Here is a 15,408-nt window from a genome sequence, read left to right on the forward strand (position 1 = left end):
TATAACGGGACTGTAACCGTCAATATATTCACAATTCATAATGTAGACGCTTTTCAGTCGAGACTTCGTTAACGGGACTATAACCGTCAACATATACCGAAGGTTTTCATGCTCAACACTTCTTCGTTATATCTATTGGAAAATTTCTGAATGGAAAATTCCGCAACAACGAGGTTTTTCAAGGGTCTCAGCAAAAATTGTATGCTGAGATTTTATCAAGATTCGTTGCATCGAGGTTTCACTGTGCAATCATTGAGCATACAAATAAATGTATGCACATGCCGAAAGTTTGAAATGGTTTCGCTTTAAAATTACTGCCCCAACCTATCATTTTGTATGTATTTTTTGAATCTAAATTGTCAAACTGATTGGCATCACTAAAATGTGCAACAATTGGTCTCTCCTCTCTCTCACTCTGCTCTTATCAGAAAGCTACGAGTTTGAGACTCTGTTGGAGCACATTTCGAATTATTTCGAAATTCGTCTCACAGTTGTGGCGCGTGTGCTGTACTGAGAGCGAGTGTTATTCGTCGCGTTTGTTAAAGCTGGCGGAGCATTCCTTATCGCATCTAACGTGCGCTGAAGTTTTACATTCCCATTGTTGTATACATAGTACCTCTGATATCAAAGTGAATGAAAACGTGGAAGGAAACCTGGAAACCTGTGCGCTTTTTTAAATGTTTTATACTCAATGATCGCCAAAAACATTAATATTTCGGTTTGTTTTTTTTAAGTTAAGAAGAAGGCGTGTTTTTGTTGTTTCATATGTTCCCATATGTGTGCATATACACATGAATATATACATGAATGTACTATATGCGTGGGTACATATGCGTACAATATACATTCATATGTATGTACATACATATGTGTGTGTGCGCATTAGCCTTAGTTAGTCATATTTGTTTGCTTATTTCCGTATCACAACGTTTTTTTTTTTTTCATTTGTCGGTTAACAAATTTGAGGCACGTGGAAAACTCTGCATTCGATTTTCGCATTTACAACTTCATACATGTATGCATGTATGTATGTATGTTTATAAAATAATTTATTTAAGGTTGATACTGTGTATAAAGGTTAAATAGCATTCAGACTTAAAAATGAAATTTTTAAAATGAAAAGACGAGAAATATTCAAAAATGTAACTTATGAAGATCAGTCAGATTCAAAATGTATGCTTTCGAAACGGTCCATAAAAGATGAAGTGAATTGATTTGTCTCTATAAAAAAAATGTTGTCTTCGTTTCCCAATTAAGGCACATTTGTCGCCGTGAGGATGTTACTTTTTTGAGCGCCTGCGCCGCGTTCTTATCTCGACTTTTTTTTGCACTCCTTTATTTTGTGCTCGAATGCATTTAACCTAATAACGGCGGCCGTCCTATCTTAATGATTAGAGATGCTTGCTGCCACTCGGAAGGACTGAAAAAAAAGCATGTTTTCTGTTTTGTAAATCGGCCAACTCTGGGCACAGTTCAATTCTTTAGATGTAACATTTAAATTACTGATCAAATCTCTCTCAACATTAACGCCTATTAAAGAAATACATGAAGTTTAAATTGTACCATAACTATAATTCTTTATTTTTTACCACTACATAGATCACAAATATCATTAAAAAAAAATGTTTGTTAAATTAGGTGTAGAATTCTTTAAAATCAATATTTTTCGATTCGAAATCTCTGGTTCTCTTCAGGAGACTTTCAATAACACTACACAATTGTTTATTGAACCATTTTTTAATACTAAAGATTTTTTATTTATCCCCCCATTGCATTTTTCGGCATTTTCTGGGGGTTTTGGCGGACTTATAAAATGTAGTTGCTATGAAAAACTGGGTTAAATAATTAATTGGGTATTATTATTGGGAATCTCATGAAGAGAAACAGAGTTTTCTGAATAAAAAATATTGGTTTTCAAGAATTATATACCCATATAAAATACATGAAAAACTTTGAGCGCTTTGAACGACCTCCAAATATTTTTTGATTTCAAAACAAAATATAGGGGTATATTTTTTCGGTATAGAACAATCCTGTGGGTTGAGAGCATAATAATTCCGACTTTACTTCTTCACATGCATATTAAGACCACCCTAATGTACATTAGACCACGTCAAAAAAAATATAAAAAATCAGCATTGCGACCGGAATAATGCCAAATTTCCACTTGGCATTATAAAGATAAAAAATGTGTGCCACTTAAAAATGTTATGTTGAAACAGACATATGACAATTTTTATGAACGCAATGGTACGGGTATTTTTGAATGCTCAATATTGTCATTAAAAATTGTTATAATTTAATACCTAATGGAAATCAAGCATACAACTAAAATTTTAGCATTTGATATAGTAATGATCAGGGAACGGATTCTTAGGACCTAAAAACCTATAAAAAAAGGCAAAATAAAACAGCGAAATAGGCAGAAAAGGGCACTAGAAATCGCAAAAAAGGCAAAAGAAGGCACTAAAAAAGACAAAAACCGAAAAATTATCAAAAAATAACTTCGAATTTTTAACTGTATAGTTGTAGTAACATTGAACCACCGGATGCATTTTGAAGTTTTCTGGCAGCATTTTCATGTGATTTTTAATAAGGACTTTTTCCTCGCCCTTAACAATTTTGTCCACACCCCGTATTGTTGTCAAGCCTACATTAGCTGAGAAAACGGCTTTGAAAATTTCCAGCACCAATTTGGCAATAGGTCCCTGCGCTACTAATAAGCCGCTTCTCAATAGTGGCATTCACCGAATAGGGCAAGTGGCCTGACACTCTGGCAAAAGAGCAGATGAGCTCAGGCAACGATTGTTGACAACAGTCAACAGAACTTCTTTCTGTGTGCGCGGTTGTTGTTGTTGTTGTTGTTGTTGTTGTTGTAGCAGCATACAAATTCCCCAAAGAGTTTTTCGGGTGTGTTGCTGGAGTGACAGTCCTTGGCCAAATATAAATCTGGGTCGTTCCGGTTCAGTGATGCCAGACATTCTCTGTTAAATATCCCACGGAAATGGGGAAAAAATCCCTCAATTACCCACATCTTGAAAATTTATCCCACAAAATTCCCAACGAATTTAAACATATACAAGTTTCAGTAGTAAAGAAGTAAAATTCATATAAAATAATAATAATAGTTTGGCTCTTACACATATGTGCTTTTCCTCCAATTTGTGGCGGTCCCCTTGATGTTGTCTCACAAAGGGGAGGGACCTACAGTTTTACACCGACTCCGAATGGCGAGTGTATTTTTATGAGAAGCTGTTTTTCATGGCAGGAATACACTCCGAGGTTTGCCATTGCCTGCCGAGGGCCGACCGCTGTTAAGAAAAAACCCCTTTTCTGCATTTTTTCACTCATTCATTTTTTCACTTTCATTTTTTTGCTCCCTCACTAAGGGCCTAAAAGAATTTTTTGGTGACTTTAAAATTGAAGCACATTCATGTGCTTTTTAACATTTCATCAGATAATTTGTTCCGCTTTTTACATGAAACATCAGTTACAACTGAAAAGATTCTTTCTTACTCAGCGCTTGAATTGGTTAACGTAAGAAAATTTTCGAAATTGTCCTTATACTTTTTAACAATTATATACCATTTCACTCCACATCACATCTTCAGAACGATTAATTACGTAAGAATGTCGAATATTCTTGAATTTTGATCAATTATGCAACAATAACTGCGTCAAAAGAAAATCCCTTATTTATATAAAATGTCCCTTTTTTCCCTTTTAATAATTTTTGATGCAAAATATCCCTCAAATAGGGAAATTACCCACAATCTGGCATCACTGTTCCGGTTACGTAGACCCGACTGTCGTGGGAACAGTATTTTTGATCAGAACTTCTTTCTGTGTGAGCGGTCCTCGGGCGCGCTTCAAAAAAATAACCCTCATAAGTCCAACTCAAACTACACAGTTCACAATATTGTTGCGTCCAACTTGATTTCGCGTTAGACGGATGTATTGGATCTATGTAGATAGAACTAGTTTCGCCGAGGAAAAACTAGTTTGTGCTAAGATCGGGTTTGGCCGGTAACATATGTATACATCCGAACGAGGGGTGTAGTCCCCGTCACGTACCTGAAATTTGTTTCACTTTTGCGCCGAGTCACGAAAGGCAGTTTGTTAAATATCCAGATCTAAAACTATTCAGCTACAGAACCAAATTCATCAGCTGACTATGATGTCTTTGGGTTAGTCATTTTTTAGTTAATGCATTTTTCACAACTCTGATACATACATATAATATTTGCTGCTTTAAAACACAGTTAATTTTTTTTTTTCCGTCTTAACTTAAGTGAAAATAATTATCAATTTATATTTGAATTATTTGGTAATATTTGATAAAAGAAAGAACACGAGGTAAAAAATCAGTACTGCGCTTTCCAAATAAGTTCGTCTGGCATCCCTTTGCCTAAGTTCTTTCCAATTTTATTTCGTGACCCATAAGTACTTAAATGTTAGTGACCACCTCCAACATTTGTGCATTCGAATTGTATGAATTTATGCTTTGCGTAAATGTGTTTTGGTCTTGGACTTGGAAGTTGGTTTGTTTAATGGTTGATTGCATGTCCGGTATGAGATGGTCAATGGCGTACTTACATACATACATATGTATAGTGCGGCATTGGCCGTTGTTTGTTGTATGTTTACGGCTTCGGACAACTATCAACTTGTTACCAGCTACCAGTCAACAATTTGTAAGCCACTCAGCCACTCAGCCGGTCGGACTGACGGTATGTATGTACATATTTCCATTAAAGTTGCCATATTTTGTACGTAAACCCTCAAAATATATACATACATACATATATGAAGCTATCCGACAGACTACTTCAAATGATATTTTATGCCGGTCGGAGAAGATTTAAATAAAGGTTGCGACTAGACCCGGAAGATCGAAAAACCCTAAAATATCTCGGCATTTTATTGTTTTTAGATCATTTTGTAAAAAACTTCGAACAAAATGCAACATTTTATTGATCGAGATTATTATATTGTGAAAGATATAGTTAAATATACATATCGTTACCTTAATATCGTCGCTGCAATGCAAAAAGCCGGCTATTTGTATGTACATATGGAAATTTTTATTTGTTAGCTACCACCCTAACATTTTGAAGGTTATTTTAACAAAAATCACCTTACTTAATAGTATTTAATGGTGTAAATCGATACCTGAGTGGAAGACCGACCTATCTCGGCAGCCAGTTCGAAAACGCCCTATCTCAGCACATTTTCAATGTATTTTCAGCTGAGTTAAGTTAAATTTTATTTTTTAAGGAATGAGTTAATCAGCCTCTGTGAATCCTAAACTTCAAATAATAAAAGTTAATAATATAGAAACTGAAAATAAATATGTAAAACACCATTCCATAGCAAAACGATATGTTTAGTGATGAATGGTATGTACATACATACTTATATAACAGAAATAATGCATTGGAAAAAAATTACAAGAAACTAATCTCGTATAAGAAGAGTAAATTTAATCATAAAATATTTTTTTGTTGTTTTTCCTAAGAATAGATTTCTTGACTTGGTTATTGTTGCCCCTGCTTTCGAAGATAACACTGTCCAACAAAATTTTGTTGTTATGACCGTAAAGATACTCTGGATTGGTTCTAGTTTTCGAGCAACTAAGGTTTAAAGTGCCGCCTTTCTGGTCATTTTTTAACCTCTGTAAAAAAATACACTGATGCAATATATCTGTCTGTCTGTATGGGAGGATATGAAAGCTGAAGCATTGCCCATTAATACTGAAAAATCAAAAAATTATGGTACGCACACTGTAAGCAAATGGGAAGAGATTTTTATACAAGCGCGCACGATTTCTTTTTTAATCTTTTTTGCTTGTTTTTGATCACTTTTGTTAAATAATGAATGTTCACCAATTTTATGTTGACGGCGTTTTTCGCCAAGTTTCTTTGATGTAACTTATTATTATATCTAATCAACTATAAGTTTTCAAGGTCTCTGATTACGGATGGTCTAAAATTTCAAAATAAGTGCCCTAATATGACAAACAAATTTATAAAAATTCATTTTGAATTCCAGAAAATTTGTTGCCTTGTGGTATTTTTGGTGGCTGATTACAAATTTGAAGTTTTTTGAAGTATAAAGAAAATAGATGCAATAACGTTTTTTCACTTCTAGAAAATTGGGTTTTTTCTTGAATCTTGATCAGTCTGTTGCTTACTCTTGCTACTACATAGATAATTATTATTTTTTGGATTTTTTTTTTAGTTTTTTATTTTGTATTTTTTATTTGTTTTTTTTTTCTTTTTTTATACATATTTAAGTTTTCTTTTACTGTATAAGGCTCTAATGAGTCACAACGGAGAGATCTTTCTAGAAATCTCTGATATTCTTTGCATGGATTCTTATGGAGCATTGCTACCGCTCTAAGCTGCAGCGGAAAATTTGTTCAACTAGGCAAAAATATTGCGCCGAATGGTGTCGCGCAGTTCCGCTGTCGCATAGTGCGGTATACCTACGGCGACCATTTGCCCCGATTTTAAGAAAGTTGTCCCGCTGAATATTTTTTAAACGGTGGGACGTATAAGTAACCCGATTTTTCATATTTGTACCGATTAAGTCCCGATTTTCAGTGTTTTCTTTGTTAATTTAATAAGAGTCCCCCTGTACTCTAGCCCAAAAATAATTTTTCGTACAAACGTGGCAGCACTGTCGTTATGACAAAGAACATATGTAAATTATAAGTGAGCCACAAACAGCCAGCATCTTTATTTTCTATAATCATTGGTTATGTTTTATTCTGTCAAACTCTCGTACTCTCGCTATATTGGAGTCTATCATTCTTCTCTAGATTTTTTAAAAAGGAAAGGTGGTACCCCAGAGGCGGTCCTATACTAATTTGGATTAGGTCCGATCATTGGATCATTAAGAAATTAACGGTTATCTTCAATTTTTATATTAGAATTGAAGTCAATTTGTTTTTTTGCTTAAAAATCACTTGTATAATTATTTGTTCAGTTTTTTGTTTTTTTTTTTATGAAACGATTCTAACTTGAATTTAGGGAAATTATAAAAAATACTAATTGCTTCAAAAAAAAAAAAAAATCATTGGGGTTATTTAATGTTTATTATTTTTTATGAAAGCATAGCTCATTATCCGACAAAGATCATATATGTCAAAGTTTCAAAGTTAGCAAAATTCGATAAATTTTTATCAAAATTTTGAGTTCTTAAATTTGATTTCTCAGAAACATTCTACTTCAATTTCGCACTTTTTATACCCGAGCGCACTTGTGCACAAGGGTATTATAACTTTGTTCACATAACGGTTGTTTGTAACAGCCAAAACGAATCGAGATAGATATGGACAAATGTATACATAAATGCTCAGAATGAGAAGAGAAATCGATTAAGCCATGTCTGTCTGTCCGTCCATCCGTCCGTCCGTCCGACTGTCAGTGTACACGATCACTGGTGCAAAAATTTAGATATCTCAACGAAATTTGGTATGTAGGCTGCCCTTTATCCAAGGTAGGTTGGTATTGAAAATGGGAGAAATCGGACTGTAACCACGCCAACTTCCCATATAACGGTATTTTCGAAAAAAAAACTACGATATTTCAGTAAATATTTGATCCAAATTGTTGAAAATTAGTATTGAAGTAGAATTCTAGCACAAAATAATATTATTATGAAATTTTTGGAAAAAGGGCGTGATCCCGCCCACTTATGATGAAATACTATATTATAGTAACCGCTTTACCAATCCTTACCAAACTCGGTACGAGCCTTGGGTAGGGTCTAACTAAGAAATCTGTTGAAAAGCTTTGAAATCGGGCAATAACTACGACCACCTGCCATACAATATAATATGGCATAGGTGTATCTCGGTAACCACTTAATCGATTTGTACCTAACTAGGTTCCCTTATATCATTAAGTCTAACTCTGTCTATTATCGAAAACGTTTGAAATCAGGTAAACATCCTTGCTTATCATGCAATAGTAGTTCAGAGAAAATTGAAACGACGATACTTGATTTTTGCGCCGGGTATATAAAGTTCGGTTTCGCCCGAACTTTTACTTCTTTACTTGTTTATACACCAATTTAATAATAGCCGAACTCTGGAAAGGCTTTTTTTTCACTAGAATGTTTAGAGAAACATAATAAAAATATACAGAATATAGAACATTTAGCTTAACAAAGCTAAATCGTTTAATAAAATTTTAGTTTTTCTTATAAATTAGATATGAACGATGTTATCGATATATCGATAGAGTGTTCGTCAATACTATCGGCAAATATCGATAGTCACTACTATCGATAGTCTTCCACCTCTATACGCCATTCGTTTTACACAATTAGCCACACAAATTGATGTTTTATGTAATGTTTTGATGTCGGATGAAGCGCTTTTCCAAACAAAACTGCAAATCCAAGGGCAACACAGCAGCACCAGTTACAGCCATCCCGATGCACTGTTTGGTGTGGTGTTATGGCCGAAAAAGTTATCGGCCCATATTTCTTCGAGAATGAGGATGAAACGCCAGAAACAATTTCTGGGGCTTCTTACAGAACAATGATTGACAACTTTTTGCATCCTAATTTGTGGTTCCAGCAAGATGGAGCGGAGCGACTATGGCAAACTAGGCAGACTATGGTAGGGCTCTCATTTGGCCCATCCTGTACATGCCGCCAATTTCATTTGAGTAATACGTTTTGCAGCGTTTTCTGGTTGTTTTTTACCTCGTCGATCCCTACATAAATATGTATACATATATATACGTATGTACATGCATAAATACGTATTTGCATTTTTATTGAATTGCTTTGATCCGTGTGGTGTTTATTTGTTATTGCAACTTATTTTTTTTTTTTAGTACCCGGTCTCTATTCACCATCTTCATATACATATGCTATTTTGATGGACAATTTTAACATCTCGACGTTGCGCATGCGTACGTATCCTTTAACGCTTTAACGCTTTAACGCTCGCAGTCGCACTTGCACTGTTATTATGCAAATATGAAGTTGTAAAATTTTATATGCGCACACCATTTAAGTAAGAACACCTAAACGTTTTTGTATTGTTTTCCAGTCGAAATAGTACTTTTGTGACTACGTATTTATGCACAGCATAAATTACAAAGTTTATGCATTGCAATCAGCTTTTTTTATGTATGTCCAACGACGCTTTTATGTTATCTACATACGCATTTGCGGTTACAAATTTTAACGTGCGATATAATGACTTTATTTGATTTCGGAGCTGAGAAATTACAGACAAACATTTAAAGGCTGATTTTCACTATGTCAAATTCAGTGGCATTTGTTGTCAAATAAGTGAAAACACATTGTCAAATGGGATTAAAAAGCGGTTTATCGACTAATTTGGATCCGGATAGTAAGGCCTTTAGTCGTGTACATGCGCTGCTAAATCGGCTATATGTCCGTTTTTGGCCCATAATATCATCGGTCAAGGTATGGATAAAGGAGAGAAAATTGTGTCAAAATATGTCGCCAAATTTTGGCGTCAAAATATGACATAGTGAAAACCAGATGTATCTAAATATGTTGCCATACGACTCAGTTACACAAATCTTTTTTTTTTCTCCCAATTGATGCTAAAATCGACTATGCCATTTGGGTCGCGCCCTACAAAGCTTTCATGTCGTTTTCTTTCGTACCGACATTCGTCTTTAAAAACCTGCTGTCAAGTCCTCCATCACCTAAATAAAGGAAAAGTACTGCAAAGTTGGATAAGCCTGTCCTGAATTCTACAGATAGAAGCTGGACAAAGGCGAAGCCAGCGGGGATTGGGGTGAGGTTAATAAACTAATATATTTTACTTTTGATTTTATAATGTTTTTATTAGAATTAAATGAGAAAATATCTTTCTATAAATTCTGTAAAAAACGGGAATGCACATTAATTAATTGACGTATCTAGTAAATTAATTATCTTTTTTAAATTTAAATAAAACATGGATAATAATAACAAGAGATTATCGTGCCCTTTGACGTTGTTACAGAAAGGGGAGGGAACTACAGTTTTGCGTCGACTCCGATCGCAGATTTTCATTTTCGTACCAAAAATACACTCGGCGATATTAGCGCACACAAGGGGTAGGTTTTGGAGTTCAAACCCCCCTAATAACCTCAAATACAAACTGTATCTTAAAGCTTAGAATCCAGCTCTGAAGAAAAATCCCAAGAAATATTTTTTATTATTTCTGTTGCTTGAAAAAGCACTTTGCTTGTGTTGTAAATTTTCTTGAAAAAATAAATATACGAGCATTTTTTTCTTGAGAGCTGCAAACTGATTTAAGAAATTTTGATAAAGGAAAATTTCTTTTCCATTTCTTGTGCGTCATTTTATATGAATTTTTCGTTTTTCTTGAGAGCTATTAAAAGTTTAGTTGCGAATGCAAAATAATCCAAAAAATATGCAATGCATACTCACTTCTTGTTGTTTTTTTACACTTTACAGCCTAAAAGAGTTTACCACTAATACGCATTTTGCAAGGATTCGAAGAATTAATTTGCAACTTCAAATTCGTTCCACCAAAGTACAAGTTCATAAATTATTTCGGTAACGAAGTTTGGTAACGAAGTTAACTGTATGGACGATAATGTTGACTACCTTATCTTCAAACGACCCTCTTTCGGTCATAATCGCACATATTTACGTTCATACAAACAAATTCATATGTTGAAAACCGTAGGGCACCCATATAATGTACGTTTTCGCTTACATACAGTGCTTATTCAATAGCCGCAACCCTCGAGCCTCTAAGTATACTTTCTTATGTATGTAAGTGCAATTATTTAAAGGAAAATATATCTCAATAAGCGAAACTTTATTACGTAAATGTGCACTTTTTTATTTCATTCGATTTTTCCTGAGAAATAGCAAATTTTAAAGCAGCGTGAATACCCCAAAAAACAAATATAATACAATCATAATTTTTGCGCATTAGGGTGCACCACTATCCACAAGAAAAAATATTAGTACTGTTTTACCATCGGCCAAATTATTTCAGAGAAATATTGAGATTTACGTGGGCTGGACCGATTTGCAAAACCTCCAAAAATCTAGTTTTTGTAAGTAAAATTAGTTTTACAACACATTTTTTCTTCATAAAAATTTTTAAAAATTTTGTGAACGGAATCAAAATAATGAGATTTTTGGAGGCATTTTCTAATCGATCCAGCTAACGTACATATGTATGTACATAATAATATTTTTGCGAACTATTCCGGCGGAAGTCTTAAGCACTCTAATGTACATATCGTCGTCGTTTAAAGTTCAAAACCGCGTATCGTCATTCTGCAAAACCGCGTAACTGACATTTTTTGCCAAAAATTGGATTTGCTCACACAAGCTCTTGGCTCAATCCTTATCCATTCGCCCTGAAATATACTTGCCAGAAATGCGATTGCTTTAAAAAAGGGAGCCATTTTGAAATAGAAAATAATTTATGCAACCTCACATACGCGGCTTTGCACTTTAAACGATGATATGTAACTATCATCTATGAAGGCAGCAGCTTGCAAGTTACTTAAAAATCAAGAAAAGCAGTGCTTCTTTTAATGCAAGCAACTCCAATAAGACTTTTTCTGTGAACCCGTTGATGAACTGATTTTCTCAGAACACCAAATATATACACAACTCTAGCTAAAGGTGCCTAGACCATTTTGTTTTCAAAAGTTAGTTTTTGATGCAGAATGGCAAGTAATACGAAACTACATCGATTTTTCGTATTTTCTGAAGAACTTCAAGAAATGGACTTGGCACCTTTTCACCCTTAGATGACGATAAGTCTAGTAAATTTTTTATTTTGGCTTAATTAATTGGATAAATTATGCCAAGCGAAAGCGATGATGATGAAATTGAAGCCTGGGCACTTCAAATAATTCAGACACCTAAAGGCAGAATCCTTTAACAGCTCTACGAGTATCCAGTGGCCTTATGAAAATTAATCTCTTTTAAAATTTACATATGTATGTATGTATGTACATATGTACACTTGTGGTCAGCCGATTAAGTTAAGTGACATTCTGGCAAGTTTTGCCTATTTTTCTTTGTTTATTTAATTTTTTTTTACTTAACCAGCGCCACATAAATCCTCATTTCAAACTTCGTACAAAAATTATGAAAACTCAACAAACTTTAAGATTTGCACCCAAAATGTTTTATTTAGAATTTTTAGAAAATTTAGAATTTTTCCAAACATTTTAAACTTTTTATTGCTAATTTTTAGAATAATTTGAGGTATGCAGTTTTATAGCTCATTCAATTTTAGTTCGTTAAAGTGCAGATTTCAATAAGCTAGAAAATCGCGTTGATTTTTAATTTAATTTAATTTTTTTTTCTCACGGTGCTAGGCATTTTCTTCCATATAAAACTAATTTTCCAGCATACTTTATATGGAAGAAAATGCAAAATTTCATGGATTTGATCTCGGTAAAGCATGGCTGCCGAGTCCGTACTGTATAAATTTAGATACTTTTGTACATACGAATGTACTCAATAAATAGTTGCACAACATCCACAGCTAAAAGAAACGCGCTAAACCCTGCCAAGCATTAAGTCCGGACACGCAAATATGAAAAGGTCACTGCGCATGAACCTCTCTCTCTACATATTCATTCTTCGCTGCACTTACATACCTAAATAAGCTTAAGCGAGATAATGGTTTCACCTCACGACTGCGATTTTTCAAGCCGCTGAAAGTTTCTCGCTTGCTATTCTTAATTGCTAACAAATTTATAGAGCGATGCACATTAATTTCAAGTTAATAACAAAATTAAAGAACAGAAAAACAAATTATAGGAAGCATAAACAACAACCACTTGCTTGTTTTATTGAATGCCATGCATGAGTTCCATACATTACACAGCTTAATCGGGTACAACAAATATCTACTTGTTTTCGCATCCTAAGTATGCTTCCCGGTGCTTAAAAAACATTTTAGCATCATTGTCTACATACATACATACATACATATGATTAGATACGTGTATGTATTAGGGCGGGTCGAAAATCTAATTTTACTCAAATCCCTTGGTAATAGTGAAAATATATTGTATCATGAAGCCAACAAAAAGCCTGCAAAATATTTGTATTTTATTTTAATTGAAAGAGTCCGCGCATCGACCGCCAAGTGACCCACAGCACACTAGTCGATTAGGACTAATTCTTGTTCTTGTTGTAGTCGTATGTTATCGATATTTATCGACTTTGTTATTGATATTTAACGATCTTGTTACCGATATTTTTATCGATTGTGTTTTCGATATTTTTATCGATTTTGTTATCGATATTTATCGATTTTGCTATCGATATTTATCGATTTTGTTATCGATATTTATTTATTTTGTTATGGATATTTTCATCGATTTTGTTACCGATTTTGTTATGGATAATTTTATCGATATTTCTATCGGGTTTCTAATAGATTTTGCTACCAATATTATTATCGATTTTGCTATCGAAATTTTTATGAATGAAAGAAAATTGCTGTTAGTCAGCTCAGTGCACGGACTTTACCACTGTGGATATTGATAGATGATATACCACACGTTTAGCTATATTTTACCATTTTATGTATACCATTTATACCACCAAAAGCTAAAAATCTACCAATATTTTCTAGAAGGAAAGCAAAGAGATTTAAGTGAAGCAGTTTATACGACCACGCATGCCGTGATTCGTGGCGTGAAAAGCATTTTTTGTTGTTTTATAAAAAAAAATATACAATTTATCCCCAGGGAGAATTCATATAAGGTGATAGCAGGATTACAAAAACAAAAATTACACCAACAAATTTTACGCGCAATGACAGTATGCCATATTAGTAAAAACTATCAAATATAAGGGGTATTCTCGAAGCCTTGAACATTGCACGAAATGCAAAAATACTACGCATTCCAAATTTGCAAGAGAACGAGATCGCCCCATTGCAAAGTTGAAGCATGGCAGCAAACGTATGTGTTAAATACAACAACAAGATACAGACAAAAAATTAAGTGAGCAAAATGAGAGGAATGAGAGAAATATTTAGCAGTTCAAACAACAAACCAGCTAGCACAAGGTCGCATTTATCTTGCTACGTTTTCTTGCAAAATATATATATGTATATATATGGATAGGTTTAAACGTTACATATTATGCAATCCGTGCAACGAGCAATGGCTTTGCGAATTTCAAGAATACCCCTATTGTTTCTTTAGAATAAATGCCTTGTTTTTCATACAAAATTATATAGGCATACGAGGTTTACGTTGGTTAGATGAAAACTACTAATATTTTAGTAAATTGAATGGGTACATCCATACATGAGTACACAGGCATGTACTTACTTATGTATGTACATATGTATGTATATGCGTGATCGACTATGTAGTTGTATATGAATATATTTGTAAATGAAATGATAAAAAGTCTAATCTAAAATCGCTATGATGTACTGAAGCGATGAAACGTAAACCAACCGCAAGTAATAAACGGTACACTGCACCTTAATTGAAATTCCTAACGGCGACCACTAGGCAACTTTTTGCAGCAAATGTGAATGTATGTATGTATACAAGCTAGAGATGCCAGATCGAAAATAAAATGATCGATTTTTTAATCGTTTCGAATCGAGTTGATGTGTGAAGAAATCGTAAAAGGACATTCTTGCAAGATCGATTCGTATTCCGCGTGTCAAAACTTGGCTACGATCAGCAATGTAATGCATTCACTCAACATTCTTCGCAAACTGGTTGAGCAAATAGGAGATGAACTTACAGAAAACGTTTTGAAGAGATTTTCTTAGGATACCAGAAAACTTATACTTGCTTTAATCTATAAATTTCTATTTAAATATACAAAAAAAAAAACAATAAAAATTAATTGAAAATAATTTTTCCGCCTGTATAAACTTAGTACGGGCCTTTTAAGTAAACGATCAAGAAATAAATTTCTATTATTTCGTGTGTGTGAATAGTGGTAGTGTCTAAGTAGTTTTGACATCTGATATTTTACAGCTTGCTGTCTTACTTTTTCCTTACAAAGTAATCGAACGGGCATATATTTCTGTTGAAAACAAGGGTGTCCTGTACTCTTTACAAACAAACTTTAGCAAACCATTGTGGAGAGCGTAGCAAATTTCTTAAGACTTTAGCTAAAATTTTTCTTGACCATTTCTTGGGGTTTTTTTTTTATTCGTCGAACTAAAGAAACATTTACAAATAATAACATAAAGACAGATTTGGTTTTTATTAATCCTTACCTTCAATTGCATTTCTGCTTGGCTACACAAATTTAAAACCAATGGTTGGTCTCTACGGGAAAGCATTGGTGTTATTGAAGAGATTAAAAATATTTATCTCACATGGAGAGTAACGAATATTAAAATAATTTTTAGAAAAAAAAACCGACTTCAACTCC

At 33.8% G+C, this 15,408-nt stretch overlaps 1 protein-coding gene across 2 annotated transcripts in view; it reads left to right on the plus strand.

Moving 5' to 3' along the window:
* The first annotated feature begins 503 nt into the window (after positions 1 to 503).
* LOC108365611 (putative GPI-anchored protein PB15E9.01c) overlaps positions 504 to 15,408 on the plus strand; it is a 58,453-nt gene continuing 43,548 nt past the window's right edge. Inside the window, exon 1 of one of the 2 annotated variants that reach the window (XM_017619677.1) lies at positions 504 to 718. The gene's annotated coding sequence lies outside the window, so the exon portion shown is untranslated. Of the gene's footprint in view, positions 719 to 8,906; positions 8,931 to 15,408 lie in introns of those variants that run through there. The other variant, XM_017619678.1, reaches the window with a different exon arrangement.

Source organism: Rhagoletis zephyria, unplaced genomic scaffold, assembly GCF_001687245.7.
Source record: "Rhagoletis zephyria isolate East Lansing unplaced genomic scaffold, Rhagoletis_zephyria_1.1 Rzeph_scaffold_01933, whole genome shotgun sequence".
Taxonomy (NCBI): Eukaryota; Metazoa; Arthropoda; class Insecta; order Diptera; family Tephritidae; genus Rhagoletis; species Rhagoletis zephyria.